A 12,163-nucleotide genomic window follows, 5' to 3' on the forward strand; every position below is an offset into this window, starting at 1 on the left:
CTGCAACAGTGAATACACTCAAACATCTACATTTATGGTAAGTGTACACAACTGTACTATGTTCTTCATGTTTCACTGTTGCAGTCATTACATTTGGGTAGATTCCCAAAGCTAAGGTTGGGAGGAGGAATTTAAACAGAATTAGGACCAGCTATAAGGTCCTGCAAGACTGCAGTGGCAAAAACAGCTCTGGATTTAGAGAAAATTGGCAAATGGTAATGCTTGGTGAAAGTATGTACAGAACTCCAGGTATCAGCTTCTAAGATGTCCCTAGTAGGGACTCCCCTGAGAAAGGCTGTAGAGGTGGATACAGCCCTGGTTGAATGGGGTCTGATGCCCTGTGGGATAGGTTTTCCATGGGGCTTATAGCAGAAATTAATGTATTGGCCTATCCATTTTTAAATGGTTTGTTTTGAAATAGCTTTCCCCTCTGTCCCTGCAGCAAATTGCCACCAGGAGTTGTTCAGATTTCCTTTGAGCTTTAGTCCTGTCCAAGTAGAACCTAAGCTGTCTGTGCACATCTAAAGAGTGCAGTATCTGTTTCCCTTTGTTCTGTGGATTAGGAAAACAGGTAGGCAAATGAATGGACTGATCAAGAGCCACACTGGATACCACCTTGGGCATGAAGGAGGGATTGGTTATGAGGGACACCCTGTCCGCATGAAAGATGATGAAATGTTCCACTGCCTTAAGGGCCTGTAATTCAGATACCCTTCTTGCAGAAGTGATTGCCAAAAGGAAAGCTGTTTTCCAGGAAATACATTTTAAATCTGCAGTAGCAGCTGGCTCAAAGGGAGGAAGAGTGAGTTTCTCCAAGACAAAGTCAAGATCCCAGGCTGGAGTTGGAGCTCTCCTGGGTGGCCTTAGATTTTTGGCCCCTCTGTGGAACTGCTTGAGCAGTGGGTGAGAGAAGAGGGGAGGCTCTGTGCTATAATGAGCTGAAATGGCTGAGGCATGAATTTTGATGGAGGAAAAAGACAAGCCCTTATGAAGCATCTCAGTTAAGTATTGCAGAATTTGAGGTAAATTGGGCACTGCTGCATTCATTCCGGTTCCAAGCACATAATCTTTTCCATTTTGCAGCATAAGATTTTCTAGTACTAGGCCTCCTTGCCTCTAAAATGACATCCATCACTGATTTACTGAGGGATGGTAAAGGAGAGATTAGGTAATTAGCCAGGCTGCTAGGTTCAGGGTTTGCAGCTGAGGGTGCAGAATCTGATTCTCCTGCTGAGACAACAGGGAAGGAGTCTGAGGCAGATGCCATGGAGCCAAGAGTGACACACTGCACAAGAGTGGGTACCAGTGTTGGCGAGGCCAGTCTGGTGCAATTAAAATCATCCTTGGCTTGTCCTGTTTGATCTTTAGTAGTACCTTGGAGAGCAGAGGCAGAGGAGGAAAGGCATAAACTGAAAGGTTTTTCCAGCTGAAGGATAGACCATCCACTTTCCAAGCTTGTTTGTGGGGAATCCTTGTGCAAAATTTGTCCAGTTGATGGTTCTGGGGGGAGGAAAACAGGTCTATATCTGGACTCCCCCATTTGGCTTGTCAACATGTTGAAAATCCTTGGTTCTAGTTTCCATTCGTGTGGGTCCATGAGGTTCATAGGTAGGTACTAGGCTATTAGCCCAAGGGCCTATGCAAGCCTAGCCAACAAGGTTCCCTGGCTTACACCACCCAAGAAAGTTATTTTCCTGTGCCACTGACGAGCAGAGACACAGAAGTGATCCCCGGGGTGTATTTCCTATTTCCCATCCACTCATCAAGATTCTTCTTGAAGAGTGCTAATGAAGAACTTTGCTTGACATAGATGGGTAGCCTGTTCCAGAGTATGGGAAGTCTCTGGGATAGGAATCTATCCCTCCAGCATGTCCTGTTTATTGTGGTGACAAGATTTAGGTCCCTAGAGCATGTAGCTCGGAGGGATTGGGATTTCTTTAGGTGTAGCATGTCCAACAGCTCTGGGTTTGACATAGCTTTATATGTTAGGCAGAGATCACCTCTGAGTAGGCGATATGCTACGGAGTAAAGCTGGAGTTTTTTGAGGCGGTCAGTGTAGGGCATTTGTTTGAGGCCAGTAATCAACTTTGTGAGGTACTTCTGTGGCCTTTCCAGCTGCTGCAGATGTCTTGTGAGGTACATTCCAAAAGGGGCGTTGTACTCTATAATGGGTCTAATAAGTGATGAGTAGAGGGTAACGATGACCTCTTTCTTCCTGGACGAGAACCCTTTTATGATGAGGTGTGCCACGTAGATGGACTTCCGGACTACTGTGGCGATGTGACTATCAAAGGAGAGACTACTGTCCACCTGGGTCCCAAGGTCTCTTATCACGCATTCGGTGTTAAGTAGATTGCTGCCTATGTGGTAGTTCATGGGTACAGAGTTTTTACCAAAGGGGATGACACTGCACTTTTTGGCACTGAGCTTGAGGCCATGGCTCTGACACCAGGCATCTGTCTCAGAGGCCCTTCTGTAGGATGTTCACATCATTTGGGTACTTGCCTATCGCTCCTAGTTTGCAGTCATCTGCGAACTTCGTTAGCCGGAGGCCTTCTGTGTTAGCCTGTACTTCAGAGAAGTAGATACCAAACAGGAGCGGTCCCAGAACGGAACCCTGTGGTACTCCACTTGTCATTGGTTTGAGGTCAGATTTGGAGTCTGCAACTTTTACAGTGTGGGTTCTGTCAGTGAGCCAGTTGGCGACCCATCTTGTGACGTAGGGATTTATGCCTAGTTTATTGAGTTTAGCTATAATTCCAGAATGGGGGATGGTGTAGAAAGCCTTGGCGAGGTCAAGATAGGCTGTATGAACCACTTTACCCTCATCTACGGCTTTGGTGACTGCCTCAAAGAAGTCGATCAGGTTCAGGAGGCATGATCTGCCTTTCACAAACCCGAACTGGGTGGGATCCAGAGTTTGGAGGTTACCAATGTCTTTGTTTATGAGTTCCATGATGATACGTTCCATGGCTTTGCAGGCCAGGCTCGTCAGGCTAATAGGTCTATAGTTCCCGGGATCAGTGGTGATTCCCCCTTTGTGGAGTGGGGTAACTGTTGCTGTGCACCATTCAGTGGGCACAAAGCCTGATGCGAGGCTATTATTGAACATGGTGCTTAAGTGGGGAGCCAGTTCATTCTGAAGTTCGTGTAAAACGCAGCCTGGGATGTTGTCCGGTCCCATGGATGCTGTGTTTTTGGCTTTAGAGAGTGCAGCTTTCACCGGTGTAGTTGTAATTACAGGGACTCTGCATTCTTCCTGTACAGATATGGGCCCTTTAGGGGGTGAGGGGGGGAGTAAAGTTAGCACTGAACCTATCTGTCAGGATGTTGGCAATATCAGTTGGTTCTGTAATTTTCATGCCTTTGTGCTGTAACTCAGAGCAGATCTAGGTGTTGCCATTGAGATTCTTGACATAGCTACAGAATGCTTTGTGGTTGTCCCTGGAATTAGTGGCAATTTTATTTTCGTAGCTAGCTTTGGAGGATCTTATAAGGGATCTCAGCTTCTTACTGAGGCTGACCAGGGAGCTCCTCCACTCATGGGATTTTACTCTCTGTTGCAACAGTTTCTTCCTTCTGTTGTACAGTTTGCTTATGGCAGGAAACCACCAGATTGTTTTCCTTTTTTCGGAGGATAGCGTCTTGGTTCTGTTTGGGATAGCACGATCCATGCACTCATGTTTCTGCTTAGTCCGTCTGCCAGTGTATTTAGTTTTCCTGGCAGGAATTGAGCTTGCAGATTCACTTGTAGCTCAAGGCTGTGTTCCACAATGCCATGGCTAGTCTGCAGAGGAGGTATGAATGTGTACCGCCCTGCTTGTTTATGTACCACATGACAGTGGTGTTGTCTGTCTACCATTAGTTGCCCTGGAAGAATGTGGTCCTTGAAGGCTGTCAGGGCATTCTGTACAGCTAACATTTCCTTTTGATTTAAGTTTGATTTGATTTGGGTTCTTCCATTTGCCCTGAATGCACTTCCCTGCCAGGTGAGCCCCCCATGCATAGTCTGATGCATCTGTTAAGATTTGTTTGGCAGGGGGTAATGTGAATGGTAGTCCCCTGTTTTGGTGGCAGGCCTCTGCCCACCAAAGGAACTCTAGGCATAGGCAAGGTATGATAGGAATCATTGCTTCCAGATCCTGTGAATGTTGACACCATAGGCTTTTGAGATACCATTGTAGTTTCCTCATATGCAGCCTTGCATATGGAATTAGAAGAATGCATGAGGCCATGAACCACAAGGCTTACAGTATTTGCTTTGCAGATAGGGTTTTTATGGCCACTTGTTTGAAGTTAGTTATCAAATGTATCCGTTTATCTGGCATGAGGAAAGCCATCCTGGAAGTTGTATTCAAGCTTGCTCCCAGGATGTTGACAGGGTACCAAGTAGGATTTCATTTCATTTATGGTGAACCCCAGACAAGTCAGTACCCATTAAACAAAGGCCAGATGATTGAAGAGAATGTCCTTGCTTTCTGCCTGAATTAGACAATCGTCCAGGTATGGAAATATTTGAATATTTCTCTGCCTGCAAAATGCAATGACTAGAGCTAGGCATTTTGTGAATACCCTGGGCGCAGTAGATAAGCCAAAGGGCAGTGCAGAGAACTGATAGTGCATGTAGCCTGCTTTGAAGCATAGGTATCTTCTGCAAGACTCCCTGATAGGGATGTGTAGGTATGCTTTTTTTAAGTCCAGTGTTGCCAACCATGCATCCTTGCCTAGTATAGGAAGCAGCTGGTGAAGAGTCAGTATTTTGAATTTTGGAATCACCAGAAAGGTGTTTAGAATGGAAAGGTCCAGGAAAGGACACCATGTATTGCCTTTTCTGGGTACCAGGAAAAGTCATGAATAGAAACCTTGTCCCTTTTCCTCTTCTGGTACCTAATGAATAGCCCCCATGTTTAAGAGAGAGAGTACCTGATTTCGGGCCTCTGCCCACTGATTTGGGGGTAGATCTGGCCACCCGCTTGGTGTCGGTAACATGTGGAAATGAAATCTGTATCCTTGGGACACTGTATTTAGAACCCATTTGTCCTGGGTAATGAGTTCCCAGTTTTTGGCCTGCAGACCAATCTTTCCACCTAAAGGAGCATTCAATTGGGAAGTGCTTGAAAGTCTTAAAAGCAAATCATTGAGACGCTTTTCCATAGGGGGGAGTCTTGCTGCTCCCAGGTTTGGGTGCAGAAACCCCCCACTGCCTAATCTTGTGTGTCCTATGGGACTGAAACCTGGGGTTTCTGCTGTGTCTGGGTTTGGCTTGAGAAGACCTGGAAAGGGCTGGAAAGGACCGATTTTTAGAGGGCCAGTACCTACTAAATCTAGGAGGCTGAACTTGTAAGAAATCTTTAATAGTTTGCATAGATTTAGCTTTATCTTCCATCTTTTTAAGAACTTCTTCAGCCTTGTTGCCAAACAGGAGGTCCTGATTTAAGGGAGCATCCAACAATTTAGCTTTAACATGATCTGGCAAAGATTGCTCCTTAAGCCAAGCATGCCTTCTGAGCACAGACCCAGTAACAGCAGCCCTGCAAGAGGCCTCTAATGAATCAAATCAACATTGCAAAGTATGTTTTCCAACCTGTTCAGCAGAATGCATTAAATCCTGTAATTCTTTATTTTCAGCACAGTCAGGCATTAACATCATTTTCTGTTTAAGCAATCCAATAACACGTTGTTGATATTTTAACATATGAAACTGGCAGTTTAAAGCCCTAATGGCCAAGGTTGCAGAAGTATAAACTTTCTTACCCCATCTATCCAACGCCCTGGAGCCTCTATCAGAGGGGGTAGGATTTTTAGCAGTAGAAGCATTAATGCCCTCGGGTCCCTGTGAAACAGTCTCTGGGTCCGCAATAGGATTTTTAAAAAGGAACTTGTGAGAATCAAGAACCCTGTAATATCTGTCAGGTTTTCAGGGAGTAGGAGGCAAAGAATTGGGGGCCAAACTAGATTCTGAAAAGGCATAATCAACAATGTCTAGTACAGGAGGTATAGCTAAAGGCCTATGCTGAGGCAGGAGTAAGAAATCCCTAAGCCTCTTTTTAGAATCAGAAAAATCCTGGCTTTCCCAGTTGAAATGCTCCCTTAGAGTATGTAAGGTTTCATCAAAAGAAAAATCCTCTGGAGGGGAAGCAGAGGGAATAGAGTCCTCTGCATCAGAATCCGCATAAGTAGATAAGGGTAAATTCCAGATCATCAGAAGAATCAGAAAAAATAGAATCCTGTTCAGAAGCTTCATAAACAACTTCAGCCCTAGGTCTCTAAGAAGGGGGAGGTTGGCATCCCCTGATTAGAGTTATAAGATCTTCACCCATTCTTATCATTTGTTTTTTAGGCATAGAGTCCTGAGCATGCTGCCTGGACATCGGTTTCTTAGGCATGGTTTGAGATTTTGGCCTAAATGAAGGAGGAGGCGTCTATTTAACATGCAAGTCTGTATGCCTGAATACACCCTCAGAAGCCGGTGCCTGCACAGCAGCTCTGGACCCATCCAAGGTACAGACATCCACAGGTTCCACAGTTGAAGCATCTCGTGGCATACCGGACTCCGAATGGGTCTCAGTAAAGGCCTGCGAGTCAGAAGTAGCGGGTATCAGGGGCTGCGAAAGCGCCTCACTGAATACCAGCGAACTGGCTTAGGAGAGCCGTCGTCGGCAGCTTTGGACCTCGGCGGCCTGTCTCTGTCTTTATCTTTGCTTTTTTTTTGGGATCCCGGTAGCCGGAAGGCTAAACGATGAAATTTCTGGATAATTAAACCGAGAACCGAAATATTTAGAAGCGAAAATATACCGACGGCTGAGAGTGCGCTGTTTAAATAAAGCACAAAATTGACAGCAAAGCACGTTGTGGTCAGGGCCTAGGCAAGGTATACAATACAAATGAAAATCCTTATGAGGTATTTGCTTTCAACAAGTAATGCAATTTTTAACTTTTACTGACATCGGTAAGGAGCAAGAAAAAGTTTCCCCAACGGGGTACTTAGCTTTAGTTGAAGACTTCGGTTCTGAAACTCCAAACAAAAATTTCAGGAGTCGGCCGATGAACTGCTTCTGCTTCAGGCACCGCACAGCAAGAAAGACTGATGTAATGGCGTCGGCTGCATGTTTTATACCCCTGACGACCCGACGTCATGGAAGAAGGGGCAGCAACCGACGCAGGACCCAAGACTTTGTTAATCAGGCCGACTGAGGGCTACTGCAAAGCAGATAACCCCAAATGTAATGACTGCAACAGTGAAACATGAAGAACATCAGCTGTTCAACAGAAATTCAGCACCTTTAGAGTTTTTTTTGCAGGGGGTTTCACTTTTCCCTGATCTATATATATATATATATATATATATATATATATATATATATATATATATATATATACATATGCATATCCACTGTATCTCACAGTAGGATGAATACTCCCAATAACAAATCTGGTCCTCAGACTATCCACAAACACAAACTCCTTTCGCAGGGAGTACAAATAATGCCAGGACAGAAACTAGATTATATGGGTGAATGTCTGAGATATTACGGGCCTAGACTGAATTTGTATCACGTTATCACATACACTTCCTACTTGATTGAGGCAGACTTGACAGTTACGATTCGAGAGTTAGTGGAACATAAGCCCATTTACTACTTTTGCCATGAAGACCTACTAACGTCTCAGCCCCAGCAAATCATTAAGCTGATTGCTCAGCTCTGTGTGTGACAGCATCTACATTCTAACGTCCTCACTCAAGATCTACTGCAAAGTTTTTCTTAAAAACAATGTTAATACTTAATAAAGATTAAAAGTCATATTACAGGAGGTCAAACTGCTAGACCATCATGGGATTTCTGCGAAATTCATGTCATCTGTGTGGGCTAGTGATATTCTCAAGCCTGTCCCTTTGCGCTCTTCCCACCTCTTGACAGTGGACAAAGGCACAGACGTGAAAAGCTACTCTTGACTGCAATGGAACTATTCTCACATTACAGGTCAACAAAATGGGCAGAATCTTAACAGCCAGATAGTCAGTAGTAGGAGAAGGGAAATACGCAACATGAAAAAGGCTCAAAAGTGAAAAGTAATTTTATCTTTACATTATTCTACCAGACAACGGACAAAAAGATCATAAAGTCCATACTCAGCAGTACAGGGAGAAAATACCGACAAGTACTTACTCACTTTTGGTTGACCAGGTTCACAAAACTTATGGCATGTTTTCAGGGAAGACATGAAACAGTATTATACACAGCCGAGTAAATATAGCCAGGATTCAGTGTTTTACAAAGGCTTCCTGTCCTCCACAGGTCTGTTACACGAAAAGATATTAATGAATAGTTTCCCAGCTACCTCGCCAATGCCAAGCTGTAGGGTCTGAAGATGTGCAGACCACTATGCAAGTAGTACAGTGCAGTTTCTTCACCTAAATGTTTTCAATTTATGATCATAAATAACTTTAGAGCATTTATGAAGCAGTGCTAAACAAATGCAACAATTGCAAAAACAGCACACTGGTTACTAAACTTTTGAAAGGAGAGATCACAAACTCATTTTATTATTTTTATACCTTTTCGTTATAGTTCAGATGCATGTATCATGGGTACAAAAAGGAAAGACCGAAAAAGGCACCAACTCATATTACTGTTTCTCTAATTACTACTATTTACATGTCACTATAAAGAATAATCCTCTCAACTAATTAATCCCCATTCCTACCTTTGCCCATGCTCCACATCCCCTGAGCCTGTTCTCCTTGGATATTCCCCAACCAACAGATTTGCAATGTTTTAGAAGTTGTGCACACTGCTTTTCAGTTTACCAACCTTTGCACACCACCCGGTAATTAATACCTAATAATACTGTCTTCACTTCAGCATTGCTACATCTGACATTAGAGACACGCCTTAGAGGCAATTCTCCAGTTGGTTACCTTCTTGATGTCACCTGTTCAACATATGTTCCCAGAAATGGAAATGCTGAACATCAAGAAATGCCTTTTACTATAAAACTTAAGTGTTTGTTACACAGACAATTCTAGGACATGTAGCATCACTTCTAACAATGCAGACTATAAGGGTTTCAAAAAAGTCTGAGAAATATGGAGAGACAGATTCTTGGAAACCATTTCCCTTACAATAAAACCATAAGAAAGGGTTGTAATAACAATGACCTTGTCCTAGTTTGCTATGCAAATTAACTACAAGGCTAGGTTTTCTCTTTTTCTATCTAGCTGCACAACTGGTTCTCCTGAGACCCAGAAACTGATTACTCAAATGGTCTTTGTCTTTCGGTTTCTTTAAGCCTCGTGCTCATCTTGGCTTTTCTCCTTCCTTTTCTATTTAAAAAAAATATATTAATTTATATGAAACTGGAAGCTACACAGAATATGTTCTCGTTTACTCACTGGCTGCTACCGCACAGGATTAAGGCTCTGGGCTGTTAATAACCTGCTTCCTGTACTCACAGGTACACAGTTTGATTCACTACACCTTTGCCATTTGCTACCTGCTAGTCCGAGCAAGTTAAAAAAAGGTCAAAGCAAGTTACTTAACCAGTGATCCTGGATCATACCCAAAATGTTCATTAGACTTACCAGGTTAATAAATGTATAAAATAAAATTAAAAGAACAAAAAAACAAAGACCAGTTATAGACAGGAGATGCTTATTTTTAGGGTTGACGCCAGCATCATGTTTAGTGTCACTTTCTGAAACTAGAAGCTACAGGACTCAAACCCAAGTGGGCGTAAAGCAGTTCATTCACAGCGGTTTACCTTAAAATATGTATGCCACAATGTCAGCCAAAAACTCCACAAGTAAGTGGCAGGAATGTTTAAAAAGACTGTAGACAGCTTTATTCAACACGACTACCTTGACTTTAACAGCCTAATGAATTCTGCAAACCTTTGCGTGTTGTCAGTACAGTAACTTGGCTTAACTTGCACATTAATACACATTTAAATGCTGGTAATCAAAAGGGTCCACTAAGGTAATAATATTCATTTTTAAATGGTACCATAATATAACCAAAGCCAGTACTACACTGTCACAACAGTACACACATGGGAGCAACAATAAGGAAGCCAAAAAAATTAAAATGCCAGAAGGTCTGATTAATTGTGAAACTAGAAACAAAAATATATACAAATCAATGGCTTCTTAGTTTTTGCAAGGATGTTGTACTATACTAATGCAAAATGAAGAGTGGAACAAAACTGGGAAGTGGAATGGTTAAACAGTAACAAAAGTCAGCAACATTAACACAGTAGGGCACTGAACAGAAGTAAACCAGCCAGACAAAAATATTTCCGGGGAAGTCACAAAAGGGAGGAGATGGTTTGGGGGTGGGGCTCGGGCTCGGGCTCAAGACAGGACTAAGGACAAGTGTAAGCAGATGAGCCTCGATGGTCCACAAGCAGTGGAATAGTAACAGGACTGACAGTACGGGTTAAGTATATAGTGTTTCCAAACCACAATGTTGAAGCGGCATAAAGGTGTTTAATGCAAAGATACATTGTAGCGAGTCAAGAGCAGTGTAATCATATTCAGGCGGATCACAGTTACAAGGTTTGTATTCCAGGTTTAGCAGGCTGAAACTGAAAAATTACAAAAGAGACATGCTGCAAAATAATGGATAAGGTCTCATGACTATCGCTGCAAAACAACTTCCCAAATCACAATACATCTAAGTAGCAGGTGGAGACAGATCTGGTGAAGTGGGTACTTCTGTTACAAACAACTGAAGTGGGAAGATTAAGGACTACACAAATAAGGCAGGGAGAACCCAACAGGAGAAGTTACATGGACAGCCGTTTCCCTAAATAGTGAACTACTTAAGTGGTTGCCTCTACATGGATGTGGAAAAACAGAAGAATCTTTAACAGGCACCACTTTGGTAAAGGCACGTTCTGGTAAGAAGTGATATACAAAAACTGAAAAAGATCATTAGCAGAACAAAAACACTGAATAGTGTGCTACTAAAGGAAAAAGTGGAAAAACTCTTAGTAACCTTTTGTCGCTTTCATTTCGTGTAGTCTAAATTACTTCCATATTGTGATTATAAAGCTACTGGCAAAGTTAATGTCTTGTTTCACTTTTTCTAACTTGTTAAAACAATGAGTAAAAGGGTCACACAGAAAAACCAATCAGTTAAAAAAACAAAAAGAAAAATCTAGCAAGGCTAGACTTTCCACTGTGTGATTCCTTAAACCTCTTGTATTAGACGAGAGTCAGGCGACATGGGATATACACAAATTACCCTTTATGAACATCATGTGTTTCAGCTAAATGGCAATTCTAAATGTGCATGACTTTTTTCTTTTAATTCTATTTATGGAAAATTTCAGGACAATAAAGCCAAACCCCACTAGCTGTGGACATGCATGTTTCTGCCTTCTTGTGGCATCATCAGCACAGCATAAATGGAATGTTTGGCTAACATTTGGAAACACGCAGTTGTCGTACCCAGCTGATATCCATAAACATTAGGGTGTCTGCAAAATACCCCAACTAACAAACTAAAACAATGAGAAAAAGGTCCCAACTTGTCCATAAACAGAGTTAAAAGAAAAAGTAATGGACATTCAGACTTTGTAATAAATGCAGCCATTACAATTAATTTCTGAGAATTAAAATGAATACAATATTTTCTGGTGGAATATCAAGCTTGCTCGGTCTCTCTGTACTGCTGTACTGCAAGACTGTTTAAGAACATCTTACATTTAAAGACAACAAGCAGTAATACAAAATATATATTAAAATGATGAAACTTTTACAACCAATTACTACTAAAGACATTGCACAAAAACTTACATAGCAATGGGTCTCAGGTCAACAGGTCAAATAAAACAAGCATCCTGCTGATTGGTTGCTTCCCGTAGGAGATTCTCTAGTAGTCACACCTCACGTGGACCCCATGCTTTGTCACCTCTGCATCTGTACAGTACACATGTGCGTTTCCTTCTCCTCCTGAATTATTTTTTAAAAGGCTGTCAGTCAAAGGGAATGGAGTGGGTCAAATACACCAAAGCCAAAATATGTTGCAGATATCCTAAAATCAACAATGGTACAGAGAAGTAAGAAACGTGCAGTTGATAAAAATTTATATACATGTAAAAACACATGCGCGCACACATTAATTAACAGGTGCAGTAAGATCTTATGCAACAGTTCAAC

General features: G+C 42.3%; 1 protein-coding gene across 3 annotated transcripts in view; it reads right to left on the minus strand.

Annotated features, from left to right (window-relative positions):
• The window catches only part of BCL9 (BCL9 transcription coactivator), a 1,690,791-nt gene that overhangs the window by 818,749 nt on the left and 859,879 nt on the right, over window positions 1–12,163 (minus strand). For all 3 annotated transcript variants that reach the window (XM_044072112.1, XM_044072109.1, XM_044072110.1), the window contains exon 3: window positions 11,801–12,038. The gene's annotated coding sequence lies outside the window, so the exon portion shown is untranslated. The remainder of the gene's footprint in view (window positions 1–11,800; window positions 12,039–12,163) is intronic.

This window comes from Protopterus annectens, chromosome 5.part0 (genome assembly GCF_019279795.1).
Source record: "Protopterus annectens isolate FY-2018-M chromosome 5.part0, PAN1.0, whole genome shotgun sequence".
NCBI classification, from domain to species: domain Eukaryota; kingdom Metazoa; phylum Chordata; order Ceratodontiformes; family Protopteridae; genus Protopterus; species Protopterus annectens.